Source organism: Stomoxys calcitrans, chromosome 5 (genome assembly GCF_963082655.1).
Source record: "Stomoxys calcitrans chromosome 5, idStoCalc2.1, whole genome shotgun sequence".
Classification (NCBI taxonomy): Eukaryota; Metazoa; Arthropoda; class Insecta; order Diptera; family Muscidae; genus Stomoxys; species Stomoxys calcitrans.
Window position 1 is genome coordinate 8,376,227 of NC_081556.1, and position 13,797 is coordinate 8,390,023.

At 34.5% G+C, this 13,797-nt stretch overlaps 1 protein-coding gene across 1 annotated transcript in view; it reads left to right on the forward strand.

Annotated features, from left to right (window-relative positions):
- The window catches only part of LOC106085562 (uncharacterized), a 380,981-nt gene that overhangs the window by 212,380 nt on the left and 154,804 nt on the right, over nt 1-13,797 (forward strand). The window lies entirely within an intron of this gene.

Consider the following 13,797-nt stretch of genomic DNA (forward strand, 5'->3'; position numbering starts at 1 on the left):
CCTATGCTGCCGAGCGCTTAAATGACAATCCAATTATGCATTTGAACCACTTTTTTGGAATTTTTATTGAATTCTTGTGCTGATGGAAGAGTGATTCGCTTAAGCCCTTATGAAGGTGACATCAAATTTCCACTTAATATGGGCGTTGGAACATGGCAAGTGTTTTGTGTTACTTAAACTATTAAAATGGTGTTTGTAACTGTTATTTGAGGAACATGTTTACTCCTCCCTGAAAAATGAAATGAAATGAGCAGCTAAAAAAACTGCGAATTAATAAAATGTAAGTGTCTGTCTTTAGGCCTCTCTAACTATGTCAAACCGCCTGCTTATTGTATTTCTATGAATTTGGGTTTAGGGCTAACAAGGAATTTGTAGGCTTCATCTCGTAAAGCGGATGTTCTGCCCCATTCCCAAAGTGTGTCAAATTCATAATTTTCTATTTTAATATGCCCGTTTGATAGCATCATCGTTGATGGAGCTCTTGTGTCTATGACATATCAAAACACTAGTGTCCCCTCCGAAACTTTGGCCATAGATGGATGGATGATGATGTCGGCAACATTTTTGTAATGGTACATTTTTCCCCCGTTTATTCTTATAAGGCGGAAAAAAGGTTTTCATTACAACATTAGCCAACCAAATGACAAATTAGTTAGACATAATCAATCATGGAGTCAGACAGATTAATGATTAGGAAAACATTATGTTGCAGCCGAGAGTTACAACATTTAGTTATTCAACCAAATAAACTTACAAGCCCCCCCTGTCAAGGGTTAGGCCAAGCAGCAGAAACATTTTGTAATGGGAGTTAATTGAAAGTTTCCTCTTTTCGAGTGTCACAAAAATTATTGGACTGTGTAATGGATATGGGATATTAAATAAATCTTGCGACATTTTGCGGAAGGGCAAAATTGATTAGGCAAAGAATTTCAAAACTAAAAAGATGATTAATGAAACAAACAAAAATCACAATCATGAAAAAATTCAAAAAAAAAAGAAAAAAATATATTTTGAATTAAAACAAAATATAAAAACCTAAAATAAAATAAAATAACATAACATAAAATAAAATAAAATAAAATAAAATAAAATCAAATAAAATAAAATAAAATAAAATAAAATAAAATAAAATAAAATAAAATAAAATAAAATAAAATAAAATAAAATAAAATAAAATAAAATAAAATAAAATAAAATAAAATAAAATAAAATAAAATAAAATAAAATAAAATAAAATAAAATAAAATAAAATAAAATAAAATAAAATAAAATAAAATAAAATAAAATAAAATAAAATAAAATAAAATAAAATAAAATAAAATAAAATAAAATAAAATAAAATAAAATAAAATAAAATAAAATAAAATAAAATAAAATAAAATAAAATAAAATAAAATAAAATAAAATAAAATAAAATAAAATAAAATAAAATGAAATGAAATGAAATGAAATGAAATGAAATAAAATAAAAATAAAAATAAAAATAAAAATAAAAATAAAAATTAAAATAAAATAAAATAAAATAAAATAAAAAAAATAAAATAAAAAAATAAAATAAAATAAAGCAAAATAAAATAAATTAAATTAAAATAAAATAAAATACAAAAATAAAAAAAAAATAAAAAAAAATAAAATAAAAAAGTAAAATAAAATAAATTAAAATAAAATAAACTAAAATAAAAAATAAAATAAAATAAAGAAAATAAAAAAATAAAATTAAATAAAAAAGTAAAATAAAATAAATTAAAATAAAATAAAATAACACAAAATAAAATAAAAAAGAAAAAATAAAATAAAAAAAATAATACAATAAAATAAAATAATATAAAAAAATAAAATAAAATAAATAATAAAAATAATAAAAAAAAAATAAAATAACACAAAATAAAATAAAATAAAATGAAATAAAATAAAATAAAATAAAATAAGATAAAATAAAATAAAATAAAATAAAATAAAATAACACAAAATAAAATAAAATAAAATGAAATAAAATAAAATAAAAAAGTAAAATAAAATAAAATAAAATAAAATAAAATAAAATAAAATAAAAAAAATAAAATAAAATAAAATATTGGGTTGCCCAAATAGTAATTGCGGATTTTTTTAAAAGAAAGTAAATGCATTTTTAATAAAACTTAGAATGGACTTTAATCAAATACACTTTTTTACACTTTTTTTCTAAAGCAAGCTGAAAGTCACAGCTGATAAATGACAGAAGAAAGAATGCAATTACAGAGTCACAAGCTGTGAAAAAATTTGTCAACACCGACTTTATGAAAAATCCGCAACAACTTTTTGGGCAACCCAATAAAATAAAATAAAATAAAGTAAAATAAAATAAAATAAAATAAAATAAAATAAAATAAAATAAAATAAAATAAAATAAAATAAAATAAAATAAAATAAAATAAAATAAAATAAAATAAAATAAAATAAAATAAAATAAAATAAAATAAAATAAAATAAAATAAAATAAAATAAAATAAAATAAAATAAAATAAAATAAAGTAAAATAAAATAAAATAAAAGGATATAAAATAAAATTAAATAAAATATAATAAAATAAAATAAAATAAAAAATTAAGAAAAATAAAATAAATTAATACAAAATAAAATAAAATGATATAAAATAGAAAAATTTAAGTAAAGTAATATAAAATAGAAAAAAAAATTAAATTAACCGGATATCGGATATCGACGGGCCTAATAAAACTATCTGTTCTGAGTTTCAGCAAAATCTAGGTATAAATGCGCCTGTTATGGGCTTAAGACCATAAATCTGCTTATCGGTCTATATGGGAGCTATATGTAAACATGGTCCGAAGCCTCTTCTGCAACTCACTGTTTCAAATTTCAGCAAAATCGGAGAATAAATGTGCCTTTTACGGTATTTTGACTCTAAAGCTGAAGGTACCTATGGCAGCTATATCTAAATATAGCCCGATCTGAACCATATTCGCAACAGATGTTGGGATTCTTTATACAACTCACTGTTCCAGATTTCAGCGAAGTCGGATAATAAATGCGCCTGCTATAGGCCTAAGACCCAAAATCGACAGGTCGGTCTATATGGCAGCTATATTCAGAACTGTTCCGATCTTAACCGTTTTTAGTTCGAATATCGGCGGGCCTATTTAAACTCTTTATGCCAAATTTCAGCGAAATCGTATAATAAATGCGCCTGTTATAGGCTCAAGACCCTAAATCGCTAGATCGGTCTATATGGAAGCTATATCCAAATAAAGACCGATGTGGCCCATTCAAGAACTTAAACTGCGTATAGAGGAAATACGAGTCTGTGAAAAATTTCAACTCAGTATCTAAATTTTTAAAGCCGCAAAAGTTGCGCTTGAAGGAACTCGACTTACTGAAGTAAGACCGATATGACGAAAGTTCTATTATGGATACATTGACGTGCATGCGAACGTAAGGAGAGTCTAATACATAGGAATTTAGGCAACTTATGCCTCGTTTTAGGGTTTCCGCGCGATTCATTAGTTTCTTCAAGGGGTTACCTGGAAGGGATTTTAGATCTACACCGATGTGCTTGATATCAGCATGAGTTTTAGACAGCTTGACAAACATGTGGCATTACTAACTCACACTTTATATCATCTTGATTTGAGACTTGCTGTTTACGTCAAAAGACGTAAATATTATCCCATTCGGGGATCTAAAAATCCCAATTTTTCCTATTTAAATAGTAATGTAATTCCGCCCTCGAGCGACAAGAAAGTATCTGATTACTTTCTTGCCTCTCTTTATACCTTTTGCTGCACGAAGTGAGCCATATTGGAATTGCAGTTTCCGTAGAAACTTCCTATTCCGTTCTGTCCTTTCAACAATCCACATCATATTGGTAAGACTTAGTTCAAAGAAAATAAAAATTCCGAGAATTGATTCCAAACTCAATTCTAATTCCTTGTGTTTTATTTTCTTGTCTTTCATTTCAATTTCATTGGGGTCTTTACCATTTGAGCTATAAACCAATCGAATAGATAATTCTGTTGGTTTACATACTCTCAAGAGAGATTTTTTTCGCATAGATCTTTGGTGCTCCAGCTTACTCCGAAGCTATCCTACCATTCAGCTATTTGTCCTGAACATTTGGTCCAATTCGAACCAGATTACGCAGCACTCTCTCAGAGCTTTTCATCTCCCACGCAGTCTTGATTATCAAAAGGTACGTACAGCGCGTTGGTATCACTCATTTTTTGTTTAGTGAATGTTTTGTGGTGGTGCCGGCAAATTTGTCGCATCGTTATTGTCAAAATCGATTAAATACATTATTGAGCTACCATTATACGAAGACATAATTCATAACTAAAAGGATCTGATTGGAAACACAATATTATCTGCACCAACAAAGTGAAAAGGAAGCGCATAATCCCTGTTCATCAAATTTACATTTTCCTACGTTTAAGCGGATAAAGTGTGGATTTTAAGCCGTAGCCAAAAAAGCCGAATATACCGACAACGAGGCATTAATTTGGGAACCCAGGTACTTTCATGGACTCTTTACTGTGAGTTGGGTTTGCTAAGGTAATGAAGATTCAGAATTTGGTTAAAATAATGCGCTAAAGTAACTTTCAAAAAAAAAAAAAAAAAAAATAATTAAAATGAAAAATACGAGTACAATTTCTGAACAAAATATGCTTTCCTAAGTTAAATAAAATTTCCGAATCGAAGTATAATTTTGTACGAATTCGAGTGTCTGCATTGTATGCATTTCATAAACGTTTATTTTTTATACTAAACCAATATTAGCAAAATATTTAGACAAAACCGTTCTTGCAAAAATTATATTTTTTTTAAACATTTTGTGGAATAGTTGAGTTGTTTTAAACTTCAGTGTGAATCCAATCCCAAAGAAAACGTGGTTTAAGATTTATCCGCGCTTACAGGTTTTTTTTTTTCAACATACACACGTATGTACATATGGAAAAAAATCCCATTTCCAGCAGTGAGAATTGCTAATGCGCATGCCCTCTCCCATTGATTTGCTAGTGAGCGATATTGAATATCACTCAATTTACTCTCCGGATTTACTGCACAAGTCCCCTGTTAATAAATCATATCACTCAAGAGTTCTGTTGATTTATTATGATTAGTTTGTGCGCATGTCCGAGCTTTTATTGCACTCGAGTTATTCATCTCCACTCTCTTTTTTTCTCTTAAGCTAAGTCCGGCTTAGGATCTTATTGTGCAAACTGGTTTGTGTGGAGCCCTAATATCCAAGTGCAAGCGGAGGTTGGTTAGAGAGACAGACCACTCATCTCTTGTTGTTTTATTTTTTTTTCTATACGATTAGATTTTTTTTTGATTTTCTACGAGAGCAATTGCAAGAAGAAGCAGGAACATAAACAAACTTCCAATACTTACAATTTCTTTCTCCAATTCAGAGTTCGTTGACCTCTTTGCTTTTGAGGTGATGATCATATGGGCATGAGGCTTCCAATGAAATTTGTGTATCTGTGACATACATATATTGTTCGCTTTTTCATACAATTGTATCTTTTTGGTTCATCACCAGATACTTTGAAGAAAGGTATATAGGGTTGCCAAGTCAATTGGATGATTTGAGTACGTTGGTTCAGACTGAAGTTTTGTTTTCTTTTTTTTTCCATGAAATCTCCATAAGACCTGCAAGCTATTGTATATTTGGTTATTTTAATAAGGTCTCAAAAAAATTTCCATAAATTTGAAGATAACACGTTTTTTGAGCTTGTCCGTTTTTCCATGCGGGTTTAAGGCAAGCTTTTAAGACAAGGTTTGATTTTTGTGTTGGTTTTTTGCCAAGTTTATATTTTCCGTATCTTGGCTTAGAAACTTATTTTTCCCAAAACTAGCATAGCGCTTGTACGAGTTTTTCACTATAGGTTTTTGAGGCAGACGAAATATTCGTAAAATTTCCTTATTTCTGTCCTTTTGGAGTCTTCTGCTATCATTGACGGGAGTTTTCGAGACATAATGTCGTTGGAGGAATTTATACGATTGGCCGACAACTTGGTCGAGTTTGAGGCCGCTTTGAATGCGAATGAACTGCCTGTTTCATCGCTTTGTCTTCTTGAGACCCATAGGGATGAAGCAAAGTCTATTTGGTCTCGCCTGAAGATGTCTTACGAGAAATGTCTTGTCGATATATCTACTGAGAAGAAAGATGATGGTGGGGTAGTTCTGGAGATCGAGTCCGTTAAGGAGAAATATAAGACTTCGTACTGTACGTACTGCCGTTGCATCTCCAAACTGACCGAGACTATTCAGACATTCTCCTCCCCAGTTTCGCCTACAATTCCTAATACCAATCCGAGTTTCGATTTGCCTCCGATAGAATTGAATATTTTCCACGGTGATTTCAAATCATGGCCGACCTTCCGGGACTTATACACGGCGATTTGCATACAAAACTCCAAATTGAGTCCAGTGGAGAAGTTGTTTCATTTGTCGCAGAAGACGAAAGGCGAGGCACATGAAATTGTGTCCAAAAGCCCACTTACTAATGAGGGTTTCAGAACAGCTTGGACAAATTTATGCGCCCGGTATGACAACAAGCGAGTTCTCATTAATGAACAGCTGAAGACATTGTTCGGTCTTTCTGCCATCCATTCGGAAACGGCAGCTTCTCTCAAGAAGTTACAGAGGGATATCAATTCATGTATATCCACTTTGAGAAATCATCAGATCGATACCGACAGTTGGAATCCGATTTTCATCTTTCTTTGCTCAAATTGCCTTCCCGACTCCACCCTGACGCTTTGGGAACAGACCTTGAATGATAAGACCACCATTCCCAAGTGGTCCGATTTTGATGATTTCCTGACCAATCGGCATAGAACTTTGGAATCAGTTTCCGAAATCAGAGGTTCCAAGGAGCATTCCTCTACGAATACCGGTCCCAAATCCAAGACTAACGGCAACAATAAATCCAATTCAGGTAAAGTGCGGACGTTTCAAGCGCAGGTCAATCCGACCACTTGCAAGCTTTGTCCCAAAGAGGTCCACGTTATCAGAAAATGTCCAAAGTTTCTCGACATGAATTATAATCAAAGATTGACCGAGATTAAAAGACATAACTTGTGCTTAAATTGTTTTTCTAGTGCGCATATAGTCAAGGACTGCAAGAGTAAGCACTCCTGCTACAAATGCGGCAAGCGCCATAATACTCTGCTACATAGAGAAGCTGATCAACAAAAGGGCCCTACTGCACCGTCTTTCAATACCAATCAGACACCAAGGAATGATCTACTTCCTCCACCGTTTGTACCACACCCTTCTACTATATCCAATCTACAGTCCACAGGTTCGACAGGTAATGTGGTTCAAAGTTGTTTTGCTACAAATTCTAAAGGTGTGTTATTGGGGACGACTTTAGTAAGAATTCTTCACTCGGGCGAGATATATAGAGCTCGGGCCCTCCTTGATTCGGGTTCCGAGGGGTCATTCATTTCGGAGAGGCTTTCCAATATGCTTCGACTTCCAACCAAGCGTGTCTCGGCTACAATTTCTGGTTTGAATCATTCTATTTCAGCCGCGGTCCAAAAGAAATGTTGCTTTGCTATAGGTTCGGAGATAGATGATGACTTTGAGCTCATCGTATCGGCATTGGTGGTCCCCCATCTTTCCAACAATCTCCCTTCCAATACTATAGATGTGCAATCTCTGTCGGATTTACCACCGCTTCAACTGGCCGATCCTCGGTTTTATGAGAGCGCAAAGATTGACTTACTTTTGGGAGCAGATGTCTTTCCTTCTATAATTTTATCCAGAAACCGAAATAATATTTGTGGTTCCTTAATGGCTCAGGAGACTGTATTTGGATGGATCCTGACCGGCCCCATTTCGTCGAGAACACTTTCGTCCTTTTCAACTCACGTATCGTTTTTTTGTGAAATTTCTTTAGATAAAGAGATTTCACGCTTTTGGGAGGTGGAAAATATTCCACAGAAGCGTGTTTTATCCCAGGACGATAGATTTTGTGAAGAATTATATCAGAGGACAACGAAGAGGAATCTCGAAGGGAGATACGTGGTTTCATTGCCATTTAAACAAGACTATCCCGATAAGTTGTGTCTTGGACAATCCAAGTCTAACGCAATGGCTCAATTCTTTCGCAATGAAGGACGCCTCCTTCGAAATCCTGAGTTGAAAAAGGAATATGATAACTCCTTGATAGAATATCTCTCTTTAGATCATATGACCCAGGTAGTTCCCGGTTCTATTTCTCAATCATCCTACTATTTACCTCATCACGCTGTGGTAAAGCCTGAAAGGACAACTACCAAGGTTCGAGTAGTGTTCAATGCATCCTCTCCTTCTTCCAACGGCGTAAGTTTGAATGATGTCCTCTACACCGGTCCTGTTTTACAGAATGATTTGACTGTTTTAATTCTTAAATGGCGATTTTATCGTTTTGTGCTAAACGGAGATATACAGAAGATGTATAGACAAATCCTGGTCAATCCTTCTCATATCCCTTTCCAACGGATTCTGTTCCGTACAAGCCAAAACGATCCCATCCAAGAATTCGAGTTGAAGACCGTTACATTTGGACTAAATTGTGCCCCCTATTTAGCCATTCGTACCATGATTCAATTGGCGAATGATGTTCAGGAAAGGTACCCTTTGGCAAGTCGAATCTTAAGGGAGTGTATGTATGTTGATGATGCTTTATTAGGGGCACATTCTATTGAAACGGCAATTGACGCCAGGGATGAACTTATCCAAGCTCTTCATTCGGCAGGATTCGAAATGAGAAAATGGATTTCTAATTCTAAAACCATCCTTGATGGATTGCCCTCGGATTATCTTTTAAGAACAGACTTTTTGGAATTCGAGGATCGTAGTTCTGCCAAGACTTTAGGAATACACTGGAACGCGCATTCAGATGAGTTTTTCTTTTCCACAACACAATTTCCATCTGATTGTTCCTACTCGAAAAGAGAAGTCCTTTCCCAGATAGCCAAATTATTCGATCCAGCCGGCTGGCTATCGCCTATCATTATAGTCGCAAAGATCATAATGCAAAGAATATGGATGGATCATATCGAATGGGATGAAGTCATTTCACCTGAACCTCTCTCTATGTGGAAGTCTTTTCAGGCCAATTATTCCAATATTGATAATATGAGAATTCCAAGATGGTTTGGTTATGCTCCTGAAGGCATCATCGAATTTCATGGGTTTTCTGATGCCTCAGAAAAGGCCTATGCTGCAGCCATTTATATCCGTGTGCTTTATCCGAATTCTGTTATAACCCATTTGATTAGTTCCAAAACCAAAGTGGCTCCACTAAAGACTTTGTCGATTCCTAGATTAGAGCTTTGTGGAGCCACACTGTTAGCGGAAATGGTGGACAATTTACTTCCTCAATTTGACATTCAAGACTACTCCTTATTTTGTTGGACTGATTCAACTATAGTCTTGTCGTGGCTTGCGAAACCACCCTGTTGTTGGAATACATTTGTGGCAAATAGGGTTTCCAGAATAACTCAAGTAGTAGATCCCTCAAAATGGTCTCATGTGGAGTCTGAACACAATCCTGCGGATTTAGCGAGTCGAGGTACCTATCCAAGCGAGTTAATAAATAGTAAACTATGGTGGAACGGACCAACTTGGTTATCTAAAGATTCAAAACATTGGCCGAAAAACACTACTGAAGAAATCGAGGAAACTGATCTGGAGAAAAAACCAATAAAGGTCCATTTCACTTATTTCCAAAACTTCGATGATGTGCTTGAGCGATTTTCCTCGTTTTCCAGAGCACTAAGAGTTATTGCGTACGTCTATCGTTTTTATTTCAACACGCACCCCAAATTTCGATCTAACTACCATCGATCCGATAACAAAATCACAAATTCCGAAATCCTTTTTGTCCGAAAACAACTTATATCCATTTACCAAAAGGCGTTTTATCCAAATGAGTACATGGTGCTTAGTTCCAAAAAGACCATTCCATCAACGAGTCCACTTTTATTCCTAAATCCATTTGTTGATGCTGAAGGAATTATGCGTGTATGCGGAAGATTAGAATTATCTCCAATGTTATCCTACAACGAGAGACATCCAATTCTTCTTCCCTACAACTGTCAATATTCCCGCCTTCTAATCCAATTTATTCACCAAATCAGTCTACATGGCGGAAACCAACTTGTACTTCGTTTGGTGCGAACTCAATACTGGATTCCTAAAGTACAAAACCTAATAAAAACTACAATTCATCGTTGCAAAACTTGTATAATTTACAAGAAGAAATTTCAACAACAAATGATGGCAGCGTTGCCTCCTGAACGTTGTGAGATTTCCCGACCTTTTACTCATACAGGACTGGATTTTTCAGGTCCGTTCGAGATGAAAAGCTATGCAGGCAGATGCTGTCGTATTTCCAAAGCATACGTGTGTGTGTTCGTTTGTTTTTCCACTAAGGCGATACATTTAGAAACGACATCAGACTTGTCCACTTCCTCTTTCCTTGCAGCATTTAGTCGTTTTATCTCCAGACGGGGCTGCCCTCTACACTTACATTCAGATAATGGAACTACGTTTGTGGGAGCATCCCGAATAATGGCAAAAGAATTCATTCAAACGTCACATAAGGCAATAACTTCCAACTATGCCCATCAAAATTTGACATGGCACTTCATTCCGCCCGGAGCCCCCCATATGGGAGGATTATGGGAGGCTGGGGTCAAAAGTTTTAAGCAGCATTTTAAGAAAACTATAGGTCTTCAAAAATTCACATTCGAAGAATTCCAAACACTGCTATCCAAAATTGAAGCATGCCTTAATTCCAGGCCAATTTCTCCAAGTTCACAAAATCCAACAGATCTAGCAGCTTTGACACCAGGACATTTCTTAATTGGATCCCCGATCTTAGCTCCCTTGGAACCAGAAATAAGCCAAACACGCATTTCTATCCAAAACCGTTGGCAAAGACTGAAGACTTTTCATCAAATTTTCTGTGTGCGATGGAAAAACGAGTATCTGAAGGAATTGCAAAAACGCCATAAATGGAAGAAACCCACAGAAGATCTAAAAGAACAAATGCTGGTTGTTATTAAGGAGGAGAACTTACCTCCTAATAGTTGGCGACTTGGTAGAATCACCAAGGTCCACCGTGGTGACGATAAACGCGTTAGAGTTGCTGATATCCTTACCCAAAAGGGTACTATAACAAGACCAATCACGAAATTAGTCGTGATTTCAGATGAAATTTCCTAAATAGCTTTCCAAATTAGTCCTCATCCTTACCAAAAATATACCTTTTTATCCTAGTTTGTTATCTTTATGTTTAATCTTTAATTTTTCTTGAATCCCGAATTCTAATATCCTTTCCTTTACAGCAGTATGAACTCCATTGAAAAATCAAAGCTACAGAGGGGCAAAACAACATTTGTTTGCAGATTATGTCGAAGGCCTCATGGACTTAGGGTCTGTAAGAGATTTCAAAACTTGAACGTATCGGAAAGATTGGCAGCTGTGAAGAAATATGGGTATTGTACAAATTGCCTCGCCCATTCCCACTCTCAGGGGTCCTGTTTCACAAGGACGGGCTGTACACATTGCCATGAAAAACATCATTCACTCCTTCATGTGAATTCACGACTTCGTAAAAGTTTGTCTTCTTCTTCTACTAAAACGGATCAACGGAAAATGTCTAGACACTCATCTATTGGAATTCAACCAACAACGGCCACGCGGAGGGAAAAAACCGATACGAAAGAGTCCTGTGAAAAGGACAGTTTGCCTTCAATTTCTCAGTTCAATTCTTCAACAAAATGCAGCAACTTTGCTTCCTACAGCTATTGTAAAAATTCAGACAAAAGAAGGAAAACGTCTAGTCCGATGTTTGCTGGACACGGCCTCCCGCATGAGTTGGATTTCCAAAAAGTTTGCAGACAAGCTAAATTTAACAACCCTAGAGCTGGACAATGAAATTATCTGTCCCGTCACTTTATGGTCATGTGTTGATTCCAACTATAAGCTTAAAGCCACGCTGAGGGTCAATAATCGGATCAGTACAACCACCCCCAAAAAATCCCTACCGGAATCCATCAAATCCAATTTCCAAAACTTAATCCTTGCAGACAGCAATTTCTACAAATCCTCTGCTATAGACATTGTAGTGGGGGTTGACATTTATTCTCGTATTGTTCTTGATGGCATCTACATAAAAACTGGTCTTCCGACAGCCCAGAATACTGCATTTGGAATGATTTTGTATGGTACATTTTCACCTTAAGTTCAAAAATACATATATATATATATATATATATATATATATATATATAATATTAGTTAGTTTGAAGTACAATCCTGAACTATTTTAAATTTCTATTCTATCTAAACTGAATTGCCAATATTTAAGTTTATGAATTCCATTTTTTATTTAAATACACTTTTTAAAAATAATTATATTATTAAAGCATTTCCAAAATATCTCATTTCCTATTGTTGCAGTAACACTGGAAGGCGGGCAGAATGTTTACGTCAAAAGACGTAAATATTATCCCATTCGGGGATCTAAAAATCCCAATTTTTCCTATTTAAATAGTAATGTAATTCCGCCCTCGAGCGACAAGAAAGTATCTGATTACTTTCTTGCCTCTCTTTATACCTTTTGCTGCACGAAGTGAGCCATATTGGAATTGCAGTTTCCGTAGAAACTTCCTATTCCGTTCTGTCCTTTCAACAATCCACATCATATTGGTAAGACTTAGTTCAAAGAAAATAAAAATTCCGAGAATTGATTCCAAACTCAATTCTAATTCCTTGTGTTTTATTTTCTTGTCTTTCATTTCAATTTCATTGGGGTCTTTACCATTTGAGCTATAAACCAATCGAATAGATAATTCTGTTGGTTTACATACTCTCAAGAGAGATTTTTTTCGCATAGATCTTTGGTGCTCCAGCTTACTCCGAAGCTATCCTACCATTCAGCTATTTGTCCTGAACACTTGCGGACAAGTGTACGGTCGCGTTAAGACAGACAGCCACAGTCGAAATTCTATGAAGAAATTTTCCTCAAGATTTATGTGAACCGTATGGGGACGCTTAAGGCCTTGAATTTGGTTATGATGAAGTCATAATGCGAATGTCTGTCCCTCGGTTTTGCTATACTTGGTTTTAGTATGAAATAGATGCTTTAAGCACTTATTTCCCCATTTTGTTTAGTGTCGTTTAGTTTATTCCCATTTGCCATTCCTTTGTGTTTCCAAGAGAAATCACATTAACGACAGCGATTAAAAGCAGCTTCATCAATCTTTTACTTATCTATCTGCAGTGTTTTTGTGCCTTTTGTATATTTGCGTCTAATTTAATTTAATTAAGTGCCATTTTGATTGATCGTCTATGCATGATAGGTCAATGCCAACATGAGCTACTCATATTTCATTTGGTTTTAAATGCAGACTAGACTGGAAAATACTTTCATTAACTATGGTCTCTGGCAAAAGGGCGATTATTCAAATGTGTCCCTTGGCATTTGGCATAGACAACTAGCCGGGCAATAATGTCACGTTTGAACACTACTAAACTATGAGACGTTTTACGGTTTTCCTTTTTAAGGCTAATTTAAATATATTCGTGTCTATATATAGAGGAAAATGTTTGGGAATTACTTACCAGCAGTTGCTAAATGCGCAGCTACATTTAGTATGAGCTATACTTGCAGGCCATTAATTTAATGGATATTGGCTAGCTTTGTCTTTAAAGTCGATTAATGGCGGTTTGCGTTTTTAGTACCATATTTAAAATAATTTCATTAGTTGAAGTCCAAGCGAAGAGGTTCATATGTTT